This window comes from Xiphophorus couchianus, chromosome 2, assembly GCF_001444195.1.
Source record: "Xiphophorus couchianus chromosome 2, X_couchianus-1.0, whole genome shotgun sequence".
Lineage (NCBI taxonomy): Eukaryota > Metazoa > Chordata > Actinopteri > Cyprinodontiformes > Poeciliidae > Xiphophorus > Xiphophorus couchianus.
In genome coordinates, this window is record NC_040229.1 from 13,347,545 (window position 1) to 13,363,071 (window position 15,527).

Consider the following 15,527-nt stretch of genomic DNA (forward strand, 5'->3'; position numbering starts at 1 on the left):
GACTCACTGAGGAATAAGTGCTGAGTTAGTGTTCTGCAAGCAGAGCAAAATGTTCTGTTTTCTGACCAAAACCCTCTTCAACCACATGTTGATTGCGTGACTGTTTGAAGTTTGCGGGAAGCTTCTTGTCGCCTTTCTTCTATAAAGGCCTGATTTGCGGAGTGCCTGATTAATAGTTGTCCTGTTGCCAGATTATTCCACCTGAGCTACAATTCTCTACAGCTCCTCCAGAGTTACCGCAGATGTTTTTGCTGCTTTTGTTATTAATGATACAATTTTACCCATGACCTGTCTTGTGTTTCCTGGTTTTGTGATGCTATTCTCTAATCAAAGAAGAAGCAGAAAAAAAACCCCAGCTGGAATTATATAAGAATTTTATGCATAAAAGGGTGTTTGATTAATAATTGGGTGACATCTGAAAGCAATGGTGGCACTGTCTTTTATTTCAGGGCACTAAGTAAAGAAGACTGAACAAAATATATGGAACACTTTCCAGATTTTAATTTTTTCATAAAAATATTTAAAATAACAGTATTTTCCTTCTACATTACATTTAGCCAATGCTTTTTATTGGTCTGTCACATAGCCCAAATAAATGCATTTTAGTTTTCTGTTTTAACCTGACCAAATAGAAAAATCTTCAAGTGTAACAAACATTTCTGCAAGGCCCTGCATGTATATTGGCTGGTTTCTCTCTTAGAGTTTTGCTACATCAGAAAATGTCAGAAGATGGTTATGCCTCTATGTTCTGCAGGCAGAAAAGGAAATTTAAATATAAATAATAAACAACATTTGGAATACTAATGCGGGGAGTACTGATTGGGTCGAAACAAATGAGTAATCCTGAGGCCCTAAAGGAATGTAGGCACTTTGACCTCTGTGTCAGTAAATCCTCCAATCTAAGCAGGTTACATAGGACATAAAAATAACCTGTATCTGTCATTGTTCCGCCATGTAAAATGAAGAAAAATAAACTATAAATATATATATTTACAATGTCTTTGGGGGTCAACCCATTGAGCAGCTACTTTGGATTTCACTGTGGCTCCTCCTGTCTGAAACATCGGTCTAACGCCCCAGGAGCCTGGCACAGACAAACGCAGAGCCAGCCGAGGTCCCCCGCGGCTCCGTTGCACGCTCATGCTACGCAGGACAGAGAGCACACTAATAGATCCCACTTGTCATGCGGAAGCAATGGCTAATTTTTCTACAGCTTGCGTCTGAAACTCGGGGGACGGCAAGTTGACATGATTCAATAACTCGCAGAAAATGAAGGAGGAAAAAAAAAACTGCCTGGCCGGAGATAACAACACTTCAAACATGTTGGAGAAGGGAACGAGTCAAAGAGCAACGAGGGGGAAAACAAATAAGCCCTTCAGTCTTTTATAGACATACACAAACCTACAAATGATATCAACTCCACTGAGCAGAAAGAAGGGGGGGTGACGGTGGGGGTGGGCATTCACCTAGGGGCTGGCAGTCTGTGATGTAGCTCCAGCATTGTTCTTGTGCTCAGGGCAAACAGCTACAGCTTGCTTTAACTGTGGCTTTACGCAAGGAAAAAGTAAACTGAAATGTTGCCTTAAAACAACACTTTAGTCAAATAACATGACAGTCAGTTTAATCTGATGTTGAATTAAAAACAAGCAGCATTGAGGTGCAGCACAATAAGACAAGGGGGAAAAAAAATCTGTAACGGTTTCTGTTTCGAGGTAAAAACATTTTCTTAGACCACAGCTGGTGTGCTCAATGGAAACTGAGTTATGCAGAAATAGGCTGACTTTTCCTGGGTTTTTGTCAGAACTCTTGCAAACTCAAGAAAAAAACAACATCCTCAGCTTTAAAAAGAAGCATCATCTACTTCAAATGTAAATAATGTGCGAAAGCTGCAACATGCTCTGTCATTGTCTAATGAGAGATCTCACAGCTGCTAACATATCTTTGTTTTGTCAAATGTTTTTATCATAGAGGAAATGAACAGGAGTTGTGTGAGGGCGTGTACAGTGCAAATGTTGTTGCCCATCATTAGCCACACAGACCACATTCTCACATACTGCTACCTGTCAGACGGTGACTCATTCTTCAGTTATATGCTTGGGTTTCACTTCAATGAAAGATTGTCTGTGTAAATAAACTCATGTCCACAAAGGTATTCAATGTGGCGTATTTGCTTACTTCTTGTAAAGGAAATATAATACAATATTGCATTTAGTGAGCCCTTAAGGTGCAACAGCAGACTATAGTATGCATGGTAACAAAAGGCTCAGTATTCTACACATTTAGCAGAAAAGATGGTAGAAAATATGATGAAAAAGATGCAAACATAAACAAATGCATAAAAGTAGTAAACACAGTAGTGTACTTAATAACACTGTTTGTATTCATCTCTTTAAAACCTGCTGCAAAAGTTAAGACTGTCAAAATACTGCACTTTTAAAAGTGAGCTGCTTATTAGAAACTAAATTACTAATACCAACATTGTTACATTTCTTCAGTTATAGAGGAGTCTAATTGAAAATTTACACATATTAATTTTGATATTTAAATATTTATTAAATTAAGTAGTCCTCTATAACAACTTATGCACCAGCAAATAAAATATATCACGACTGACTGGGAAGTATACATTGAAAATTATAGAGCTGATTTAATGGAGTGCTTTAAAATCATAACAACATCTATTTTATGCTGTTTCCATTTCATTTACTTATTTTTATAAATAAGTAAATTTTGGGTCCAATATTATTTATGAAGCTGTCTTTATTTTCACTTTGTGTTTTAATTGTGTAACTTTGTCCATTGTGGTTTAATGATATGTAATAAGCTTTACCACATATTTCTTATAGATTTTGTTTAGTTAGTGTTGTTTATTCAGAAAGACATGCAGCAAAGGTCCTGAGGTCTGTGTGAAGCTGTAGAGATTTTCAATTCTCCAGAGCAACAAGAGGCAGTATACCTAAACAAAAAAAAAACAAGAAAACAAAGGAAATAATTTTTTCTCACTGACTAATATTGCTTGATTGGATGAATGACTCACAAGCTATACCTTGTCTGTGCACACTTTCCTTTATATTAAAAAAAAGGTTTTTGTACACTGCTTCCATCCAGTTTTTGTTGAAAAAGAACATTTTAAGAATCTGTGTTCAAGTTAGAAAATAAAGAAAAAATATCTATCAGCTACTCACTTTGCAAATACCACAATAGATTTTTGTGCTAGAAACCATATTAGTACTATAGCTATTTTTATTATTTACTTTGCATCTCTCAGTGTTTGACTCTATTTTTCTTATACCTTTGAATGTACATTAAAGACATTAAGGATATCAGTGTGTCAAAGAAAATATTGTTTTAGGAGAATCTGTAGCCTAGCATGGCTTTAGTCATACCCATCATCTTTTATTCATTTCAAATTCAAGTCCAAAACTACTTTATTGATCCCAAAGGTAAATTAAATGTAGTCGTAGCTCATTTGATTAAAGATTTATAGAAGACAGTGATGACTATGGGCAGGAAAGATTTTCTTTATCAGAATTATAACAAGCTTGAAGAAGCCTTCAACTGGTGCACGATAGGTACTAGAACATTTTAGAATGATGTCTGACACATACTGTAGAACAGAATGATTTAAAAAACACTGTTCAGTTTTAAAAATATAGCATGTGCCTAAATATTTTACACACAGGTTTATAGTACCTTCTTTAGAGACTTTCAAAATACGTCAAGCCAAAGAATGCATAATTAGCTTTTACAACAATAGTTCTTGTTTTAACTATTGTTACAACTAGAACCATAGTTCTGGAACTCTGGTTATAGGAGGCAGTAATGCAGTTCTGCAAAAAAAAATCTTTTCTAGCCTGTTGCCATGCAGGTTTGAAGGAGTAGGAGGGGTGGTAAGAAGGGCCGCTTCACCCTCTATGTGTCATTTAGATTTCCGTGATTGGAGGTGGCAAGGAGAGGAGGCCACAAAAGCCAATGAATGAGTCAGGCGGTGAGAAAGAAGAAGTCTGCTCTGGGCACTGACATTGGCGACGCCTGCCAACTCGTGTCTTCTCTACTGGATGGCAGGTTCAGAGGTCATTCTGGAGGTGAAGCTCTCCTTGGCTGACAAACAAGCTGCCATAAACATGTTTATATCTTGAGGAATGCCTCTTGTAAATATGCGTTCATCCTGGGCAGTAATAGTGTAGCAAGTTAAAAGACAAACCTGCATTCAGTCTTTATGAAGTTGAAGCTGAATACTAAACTCTACATTAACATTTTGTCACAGTGGAGGGAGGGCTAGTTGTCACTGCATGGCCTTTGATCAGTTATATTCTCTCTTGCATGTGTAAACAATTCAGCAAGTGTTCTCATGAGACATGAAGGGAGAGAAGTACTATGCAGGCAACTGGAGGTTAACCTCTACCACATCCAGCTGCAGGGGGGGCACACATCCTGTAAACATGCCAGTTAGACTGGAGGAGAGTCAGAGTGAGGTTTGGCAGCCACACTGCTGCAGCCGGCTGTGAAGCGCAATGCCATCGCAGACGCCTCAAAGTGACAGCGCTGTAATAAAGTCTGAGGCCCACGGCAGGCTGTACGTCATAATTTCAGTTTCCTTAAAACCTGACAGGGAATGATTATCATGGATGGTTATTGTCACCCTGCCTCCCTGGTAGACGATGCGTGCTCTGGGGTTGTTGCACCGTGACATTCAAAGTTACAGTCTCCTTCATATAATGGAGCTGTCCTCTCAGCGCGCTAATGGGAGCGATCCATTTAACCTGTGCCAGAAACACACAGACGAGGAAGTTCCTAATGCGAGGCCTCTCCCGTGGGGACGTCACACTCCCCCCCTGGCTGCTCCCTTCCTGCTGCTTGATTCATTGACTGGCGCTCCTCACTTATCCTCATTCACTGTTCAGTCTGGGGAGACATGGAAGGCTTGCTTCCCGCCGCCTGCTCCACATGCCATCACTGCACGCCCACCGCACACAAGGACATAACCAGACCCAATTCAGGGAAGAACCAGTGTGGTTCCAGAGAGGGACCAGCTACACACCCACTGAAGTTACGGGTCACTTACGCAGGCCTTGGGAATGCTAACTGTACACATGCGCCACGGTTAATTGGTTAATAAGGCCTCTCAGATTAGAAATAGAAAATTCAGACAGTAACAAATGATTTTCTATCCCCGACTGAAGGTTGTTAGAAGAAATATACTGATTAGGCTTTACCTGGCAAAATACTTTTTTCTCATTTTCTTTGAGGTCTGAGCTGCAAAATCAAATTTCCACTGATTCTTGTGTTTCTTTTTCAAAGGATTATAAAAACTAAAAAAAGCTCATAAATGAATTTCAGCAGTGTAAAGGTAATTTTATTTATATAGCACATTTTCGGCAACAAGGCAATGCAAAGTGTATTGAACCAACTGTAGAACAAAGATGGTGGGAATTATTGGCTTTAATGCATAAACAGGAAAAATAAATCTAATTTCTCAGTTATTGACCTGACACTGAATGATCAAAGTAGATCACAGCAAAAAATAAAATAAAACAATCTAAGCATTTGTTGGTATATCTCTATTTGTGAGTAACTAATGCTGGAGAAACTAAAATTATCCTATTATAGGATAATAATAGAATAATTTTATCCTATTAAAGAGTGGCATAGGTGTCTGTCTTTGTAAAGAAAAGGCCTTACTTTTTCATTTTTAGCAAATTCAGTCAGTAATGGGAAGACCAATTATTCAAACAGCCAACATTGCAGTAAATATGCTAACATCTGCTTTATCTCTAATAGTCAAGAAATCTGGAAAAATCATTTTTATCATAGCTGTGTTTTGTTGATAAATCTAGTCTTTGAATGTCGTTTTCAGAAAGCTCTAAATATTTTCGTGTTTAATCACACCTAATTTAAACTAATGGTTTGTAAGCGTTCTCTTGCAGAATTTGGGGACAGACTGAGGAGCTACTGATTTCAGGTGTGTTTGTGCAAGAAAAATTTAAAACCAATGTCCCCTGTGGACTTACTTTTTGTTTAAAGCTTATCAAACTCTGTCTATGTAGGCCAGATACAGGTTAATGTGTCACCCCTTTGTTATCTGTCCTAACTGTCCCTAATAGAGAAACTTTGGGAAATGAACAAAATCGCTAATTAAATTGTCCCAATTTCTGTGGAGTGCCACGGAGACCGTAACTAGAAATACAGAAAGTTTTTATAACAAAACTATTCCCACCAGAAACATACACTGCAGAAATTCTAATTCAAACCAACCAAATGTTTATGGTCTGCTTGGCAACACGAACTGCCTATTCAGTGTGATAATCAAAACATAACAATTTTAATCTATTGATAAGTGCCCATGTGAGATGTCCTATCTTTTGTGCCTGTAATGCACATCTTGATATATTCAAGTTATCTGTTGCTCTCTCTCAGTCTGTTGCACCCTAAACAAGTTGCAGACATGTCTCAAAATGTTATAGAAAATACATTTTCCCTTAATGACGGGACAATTATATAGTTTTATTTTAATTTAGAGGAACCTGGCATGTATGGATGAATTTCACACATTCACACACAGAAAAAAAGCTACATTTAGATGCAAAATAGAAGCACAATATGGTCTTGCAGAGAAATGGTTATGTGCATATTTTCAAAAATATAATTTCAATAGAATTTTGAAAATAATAATAGTGTATAATATCAAAATATAAATATCAAGTGTGCATTATTAGGATTTTAGTGCTATTTGCAATACAGAAACAAACTAGGACATAAATAGATGAGGAAAAAGTGCACTGAAGTTACTTTGACAGAAACAAAAATCATCTTCTATTTAATATAGCAATCGAGGCAATGCACTAATGTAACAACACTTAAACATGTAGCCACTGCAGTGTGTGTAGAGCTTTATAAGTAAGGAATGTTGTAAAAAACAAAGAGCAACTCTCACTAACTGAGACTGGCATCCTATCATTCAGAGTAAAGAGCCACTCAAAAGAATCGGATCGTTCATGAACGTCACGTCACTAATTCCCTTTCAAATTTCCTTTCATCTCTGTGTTTTACCTGAAGTTGCTGTTAAACAACTTACTGATACTGAAAACAGCTAATTCTGTGTCTTTTCTTTTTAATATCAATATCTACACCAAACAGCACTGTTGTCAGTGCTGGTGTGGCATGTTCAGTAATCGGGAAAAGACTAGACATTTCCTTTTCTGCTTTTCTCCAACGATGGTAAGTCAAACTGATTTTAGTCAACAGCCAATTTCGATATGCATATCTATTTGAGGAATATAGTACCTCTTCATTCTTCTTCTGAATAGAGAACTTATAAGTTCTCTATTTAAGCATCAGTGTATCAGGCTAATGACAGAACCTGCTTGTGAAAATACTTAACCATAATTGTATTGTCACTTTCAGCATGTGTTCTGTCCATTTTTGTCCCAAACAAGCATAAATGTTGCCTCAACTCATTAGTTGGAATCTGTTCCCCTCCTAAAAATAATAATTCAGTTATATATCAAACTTTAAGAGTACCGCTTCGTCTTGACAACAAAAACAGAAGTGTCTTCCTGCATCTTAAATGTCCAGAGACATTATGGTGCTCCATATTCAAACAATTTAACTGAACATGAACTTTGAAACACAGGAATGCCAAAATAAGGCTTTGCATTGCTACACAGATCATATAGACTTTAGATTTGAAAGGTAAACTGGCGCAAGGACGCCAATGCTGTTCCTTGATATGCCTTCCAAAGGCCACCTTTTATACACAAAGTCATTTAAACAAATTATCCATCTTGCTGTGACACACTTAGTGCCAGCTATTATGTGACTTTACACTATGCATGCAAAAATGTAATGATTAAAAAAGCACATTGATTCTAATCAGCTGCCCCCTAATATACTAAAACACTTAATCCATGGAGAGGCCAACTCTCTGGGGATGCTCAAAGAAAAATGACTTCTTTGTCTCCAGGCGCTGTTATTTCTGGTCATTTCTAATTGGTTTTAACTAAAAGCAACCACTCTGAGACTCCACAGGTTACTCTAAAGCATCGCCATGGAATTGTCTGCAAATAGAAGATATACATCCAAATTAGTTTTAGAGGACATCACAACTGTCTTTGAGAAGACGAAAGAAGAAAGGTCATGAAAGAATACAACTAAACATGCCTTGGTGAGGGAGACACAGGAAGGTGGAGGGTCCCGATGGAAGAGTGACATTATCAGGGTGACCTTGAAATCATAGGAGCCTCAACTGTCTTGAGGCTTTATGTCACAATCACCTCAGCCCCTTACAAATGACCCGTGGGTTCATGATCAACACCCTCCCAGACACATATCTACGTTCCTGGAGTCTCCAGGTGGGTCTATGGTGCTGCATGGCGGGCTCGTGAATTATACAATGCAGCAGAGGAATGGACGTGGCTCAGGAGGGCCAAAAAACAGCAGGTATGGCTTGGAGGCAGAGTTAAGACTCTGACGGGATTTTAATTGTACCACAGGGAACACTGATAAATACTATTGTTATAGGTAAGAAACTGCTGCACAGGCTCACTTGGCTGAGAGCTGAGAACTGACTCTGTTGTATAATATCCAAGATTCCAAGAGTTCCTCAACACAACGTCTAATGCCTATTCTTAAATATGGCTTGTAATGTTTTTAAACAATTGACTTTAATGTCTGTGTGTACAAATACAAAACAAGAAAAGCTGAAACAGGTGTGGTTACTGTGATTCTACTGTGCGGGTTGGGACTAGTTAGGTTTCTGTAACTCTTGTCTGTAGTCACAGCAGGACTGATAGATTCATAAATGTGCTTAGTGCAGGTCAAAGACAATCTCTTAAAACTCCAGAGAAAAATTAACAACAGATTAAAAAAACCCAATAAATGCATGTTTCCCTAAGAGCACTCCTAACCACAGCAGCAACTTTAATAATACAAATCTACTAACAATACCCATTCTTGGAGGCCTGTGGTACATAAACAGATTGAAACAAAATATTGCTAGGATTGTTAGTTACCTCCACCTCCATAGACTGCTGAAATTAAAAGTCCATGAGTTTAAAACAAAAAAAACATAAACTATAAATGCTAAGGCATTAGCCAATCTCAACCCCATGGATTTAATACGCATGGGAAATTGAGATATTCATAAAAAAACAGTAGATTAAAATCAATCATTATAAGAACTACAGGTCTGTGGTTTGCCAGACTTTTAGCCTCTTTATATAACAGCAAGCGAGCAAAGTATACTTCAGGAAATCACAGTGGTCTGTGTTTTTGTCTCCCTTGTTCAAGTTTTATATTATTTCAAGAACTGAGGTGTACATTTAAGGGTCAGAAGAGCTTTAGTACTTTGTGACAATCTTCCTTACTGGTTTATAATCACTAAGGGGGGGGACTGGACAAGAGCTTTGATGACAAACTAATATCAGCTAATAATACTTTAAAGGCTGACTCAAAAATATGCAGGAAACCTGTCATTATCATCATTCATTCAGTCTCAATTCCCATGCAGGAGACTACAGCACAGAGCACTTGTCTAATGAACAAGGGTCTATAGGGAAGGATCACTGTATGAGAGTGTGTTGGAAGTCAAGGTCCCATAACAGTGGACTCATGGCTCAGCTGATAAGGACTTGGCTGTAATTGCTCAGAAGGGAGGGAACTGCAGCCCCATTAGGTCTGGTCTAAGCACTTGCCAATAAGGCAAACTGCCCCTCTGAAGCCTCGCATGTAATGAAAACTTCCTCGGAGATGAATTACATGTCTGTCAGTCCACTAATTAATATCACAGACTTGTCGGTTTTGCTTCTCTGCATTAACGAACTGAATCAGAGAGCCTGGGATGGAGGCACTTCAGGCACTGGAAGATATAAGTGAGGGAAAGGCAGAGGCAAAGCAGTAAGTGCATTACTACTGTTATTCAGCACAACCATGGTCGGCACTTAGCACAGCATCTATTTTTCATGTATTTCATAATTAAAACCTGCAAGATTGTAAGCCGCCCCATGCTCTATCTAGATCAAAGGTGCTTTTATTAGCAGGGAGTTTAACAGCGGAACCACTCCTCTATTTCCTGCGTCATGCTTAAAGCACAATTGCCCTGTAATTACACACGTGATAATGGGACAGCCACTGAACTGGACTATGATTAATACAACACAGATCCGCCCTCTTTTTTAAAGCTCAGACAACAGAGGACTTTACACGTGAGGAAGCCCAATGTGTGGCAGATAAATAGGTTGATGAAAGCCTGAACACATATTTCACATGATGCCCCTTGCGGTGCAGGTGGAGGGTGCTTCAGTTTGTTGCCTCTTTCCTCCCCGCTGCAACACGATGTGATTCTAATCAGAGGATAACGCGGGATGAAACTCTGCAGAGCAGCGACATGATGCCTCACTTCTGAGAGGATAGAGAGATACAAATCTAAAGTGCATGTTGCAATATGGGAGTTGAGCTGTGCCTTTTATTTGTCCAACTGACTTTGGGGTAACTTAACACCTGTCTAAGCTCCTGTATGGATATTCAGACTGAGATACAACTACATAAACTCTGTGTGCTGATGTTATAAGCCAAACTTAACTTTAAAAACAACTTGAGAACCCTTAAAACCAAAACCATTCCCCCAGCAATTCAAATACTTGTTAAAAAACAAAATATGCTTCTGGTGCTTTATCATGTATGAGTGCAACCAAAGCTACATATTCTAAAAAGCCAAATTGTTTGCACCACATGGAAAGATTAGATAAAAGCAAAGGAACATCTAGTTAAATAATGACTAAATGACCTAAAGGATCTGGTAATATTCTTCAAAAATAAGATGAGGAACAATTGGTTTTGGGCAAATCTAGATATTGACAAATCTGAACATTCCTAAGTCATCAACACAGTTTTCATGTATTTTCTAGCCTGTTCTGATTATAACACATGAAGGACTTCCAGGCCAAGAATGTAGATATTTTTTTTATGAAAGTCTCTGAAGTTTTTGAACGCTTTGAAAATCAAAGCTTCAAAAAAAAAAAGTTTTTAAATGGACACTGGATTAGCAATTTGCATGCGTTTCCAAAAAAATATCTTTATGCTTCACATCTTACTGTTGTCATTGGGATTAATATATTGTATGTCAATATAAAGGATGCAGCTGTACTGAAAAGAATCTATGATTAAACATACAAGTATTTGCACACTAAGACTTCCTGTTTATTTTCTACTAAAAGCATGCAGTATTTTTCAGTCAAAAGCCAAGTTAGCAGCAGGGGAGAAAACTGCTGAAGTGAGACTCATGGGGTCAGTTACAGTTCACAGCACAAATGCCACACAGAAATAAGTGGACAAGTAATAAAACATGCTGCCTGTTTGTTTAATGTAAGGAATACAAACTGTAAGCTTTGTTATTGCTAAAAACTAGAATAGTCACCTACTTAATCCATGCTTTTTAAATATGCTTTGGACACAGACAAAGGTGAACACCTAGAATACATAAAATGTGACCATTTCCATCATACAGTATGTACAGATGAGCTAATGACACAAGGAGAGGAGGGGGTGACTCTGAGCTGGAGTCCGAGGCCAGAGCTGGGCTGCAACCAAAGCCATACATTCTCCGCAATATAAAAGCTTGCTGCGTTGGCCGGCAGTAATAATTAATAGCATACTCTATAAGCATTCCATTAGGTGCAAGCAGCTGTCATAAACATCTTAATTAATTTACAAAGCAAGCAACCAGGGAATTATGGCAACGTAAAAATCTGCTTCCCTCTGCCGCTCCACAGCACTGGAACAGATCGGGCTTTTAAATTTTTAAACATGCCTTTCATGTTCTCTAGAGCACTAAAAACCCTTTGAACAGTCAGCTTGTTAGGAGATGCACCTAGCAGCCCAATACCTACGGGTCGTCTTGCTATTCTTTCACTACAGTGACAAGAGGTTTTGGGCTTTTCTCTGCTGCACCAGCTTGACTCAAGGAATCTCCCTCTCCCTCGTATTTTCTTTGTCACAGCAGTTTAACCACACAGCATTTGTCTGTCAGGCTCTTTGTTTGAACTCTTTCTACCAACTATCACAGTACACATATCCTCACTAGCCATTTTATTAGGTACATCTCTCTACTACAAGGTTAGGCCTCCTTTTTGTCTTTAATTTTTCGTGGCATAGATTAAGCCAGGTGTCAGAAACATGTCTCAGAAACTATATTAACATAACAGGAGGCCCTTGGATTACAGTGAATTTATTGCCATATTCAAGAAACCAGCTTGAGATGGTTTCAGCTTTGTGACATGGTACATTATCCTCCTGGAAGTAGCCATCAGAAGATGGGTAGAAGATGACAACACTCAGAGTGTGGTGCTTAAAAATGCTTGTGTAGTTTTAAGCAACCGTGGGCAACACACTTTCCAAATTGTTGTTGTCTAGAGTTTTGGTGAACTCTGGTAAACTGACATGCTCAGCTTCCTATTCTTAGACAGGATGTAGCACATCTCCTTCAAAGTTTCGTGTGCTTTGTGTTCAGAGATGATATTTCACATACCGTTCTGTTGCCTTTTCTAATTTCTAACCTCCAGATGATTAAAAGGACATTTACGGACAAACAACTGCAACTAACGGGGTATTTTCTCTTTGTCTGACCACTCTCTGAAAACTGGGATATTAGGCTGGTAGTTGAACATTCTGAAAGATAATCAGAGCAGTCCATCTGGTATTAGTTACCATGTCACATTGGAAATAACTTATATTTAAAACGACAAGCAGAGGCTCAAATAAGAACCATATGCTTGTAGGAGCAAGTACACTGAGATTCCTAGATGGTGCACTTCTGTTACACTGTGCTGTAATCTGTAGGCTTCTGTGCAAAAAGCAAAGGGTCAGAGCACTGTGGTAAACACTCTCTTCCCTACCTGCTCTTACTCAGAGAGGGCCAGATTAGACTGGCCACTCCATTATATGAGAAAGGCTTAAGAGCATTTCCACTTTCAGAGCTGGGGTATCAGCAGCTTTTGACACTAAGCGGGGCTGACCCATCATTTTGGAGGGGGGACCCAAGAGGAGGAGATGTCCTCACACCAACAGAGTTGACTCTGCATGGTATAAAAAATATTTTTTCCTGACCACTGCAGTTTCAATTGGACTATTTTCAATGTTGCTTTACAATCAAAAAGTTCTTGGGTTACCGCATAATTCGAACCACAACATTTTTTTACACTGCCCATTAAACACAAAGAGAAAGCAGTGGAAGTAAAGTATTTTAACCACCAATGTACAATGTACAGCATATACTTTTAAATGTAACTATAATTTTGACTTTGTGACAACATGAGAAAGATTATCTGAACATGTCCTTGGCTACATGGACAAGGACACAGTCTTCTAATAATGAAGTCGGTGGAACTCTAATAGGATTGCTCGCTGACAGGCAATAATTGAGAGGTTTTTGTAATCTTTTCAAGGCAACAAAAAACATTAACCTATTGCTAAAAAATAGATGAGTATTTTTTTTTGTTTAGCACTTGAATTGTTTCCAGTAGCAGTACCGACCAAAATAGAAGGACAGAAACATACGTATGTCCCCTTTAAACTGTATTCAAAATCTCAATGTGTTTTTAATCACAATTTATCTCTATAATTTCTGGAAACATAAAGTATAAAAATGTTATGCAGTATACGTAGATTAAGTACATATGCAATTATTTGCTTATAGATACTAAATGGAAGTAGAAAGGTGCAAAACATGTAGGTATAAATTGGAGGTAGAAGGACCCAAAGCCACTATTACTACTTAAATTTCTACTATCGCTGATATTAAAATTAAGGTGTTTTTGCACATATCCAGCACATTTTTATAAAACTGTATTAAACTTGTACACAGCAATCACACATAAGATTTTCTATCCCACTTCCGATCTGCAACCACATTCAACCAAAGAAAGATATCATTTTTTAAATATTATTATATTTTTATTTGTTTGCTCTTGACAGTCAGGTGCCGTGCATCCAATTTTTTTCCTCTCTCTCGAACCCTTCTTCGTCTCTCCATTTCAGACCCATACCATATTTGCTTAACCCAGCCAGTGTGACAGCACTCAATGCTAAAGCACTCCCAAGGCAGATGATCAAAGTCAGCAGTCAATTCACATTACAATGCATTGATTTGATGTTTCCTAACCTCCCAGGCCTTTCACTAATGCTGCCAAGGGCCTCCAGGATATTTCAGAGAGTAGTTCCTTTCCCAGCTTTTCTTCCTCCTCTCTCCTCCTCCCTCCACTTCTGTTTGTCTGGGAAACTAAAATGTGTTCAGCTGAAATGTTGTTCCTGGTCATGGATACCAGATATTTAAAAAAAAATCTGGAACTTATAAACAACAGGCACTTAGATCTTTAAAATAACAATCACCTAAAAATAACATCCTTTTCCTTTACCTCAGTCTTGAGTATTGTTAAAGAGTAAATCACTCCCTTGTTCTCCCATACCACACTTCGTTTGTTCCTCATCACTTATTCATTTGCAATTCTTTACCGAGTGCTCTTTCTATGCTTTAGTGACTACCATTTCCCTTTCAGGGGATGTTCAGCGGGCGTCCATGTTTTATTCAATTATGAGAATTTAATATGGTGGAAAGGTGTGCATAGACGTTACTCACACATGCATCATTTCCACACATATTAATTTTCTCTTACTGTTGTTTCTCCTGTTCCAGGCAATAGAGCCTGCACCCCACATTGATACATGCTGTCTTCTTTTAGTCATTAGCATTTTTACCTATTAAAAAACAATCACCAATTATAAATGTATGATAAATCAGCCCATTACTGTTGGGCCTTTGGAGGCACATGGGTAACTTTGTTTACTTGATATTTTTGTTTCTTCTTCTCTCAGCGGTTGTCAAAATGTGTAGGCGTCATTGCCATGACACACTGACACACTGACCTACAAGCACTAAGGAGAATGATGTTCGGCTTTATAAACACAAGCATGCACAACATGCAGCAAAAATAGAAGAGGCGGATGTAGAGCGCAAATGAGAAGATGAGAGGGAAATCAGAAGTATTGATTTGTCTGCAAGAGGCATTGCTTTAAACAACATTAGTCAGTATAACTGTGTGCAGGAAGCGTGCTCTTTAATTACTCGTCAGAGGCCAGACAAACTCAGCGCTGCGTGAAGAGAGCCTATTGATTACTGCCTGGCAGATAGGACACACTTGCTTCTAGTGCCGTGTAACAGACCACAGGGATGAGCAGAAAGACATAAATGCCGCTGACCTCTCTTTCAATCTACTTGGCGACAACAGAGCAACTGTTAAAACTGGTCATCAGCAGCAGGGCAGAATTTGGACTTCATCCAATGCTTGTATGTGACATCTGAACTGCAGCTGTTGTGACATACAGTACAGTGTCAATGAAAAACCTGCATTCTCTTGCATAAGCATTAATTGTGCACTTTGAAGAGTCCTGTTGACTGCACTCACCAGTTTTTCAAGTCATCACTTTTCTCTTGCATTTATTTCTCCTTTATTCAGTCAGTATTGTTAGTTTGTCCC

At 38.4% G+C, this 15,527-nt stretch overlaps 1 protein-coding gene across 2 annotated transcripts in view; it reads right to left on the minus strand.

The window, feature by feature from the left end:
• roraa (RAR-related orphan receptor A, paralog a) overlaps positions 1–15,527 on the minus strand; it is a 211,532-nt gene that overhangs the window by 75,670 nt on the left and 120,335 nt on the right. The gene's annotated exons all lie outside the window — the stretch shown is intronic.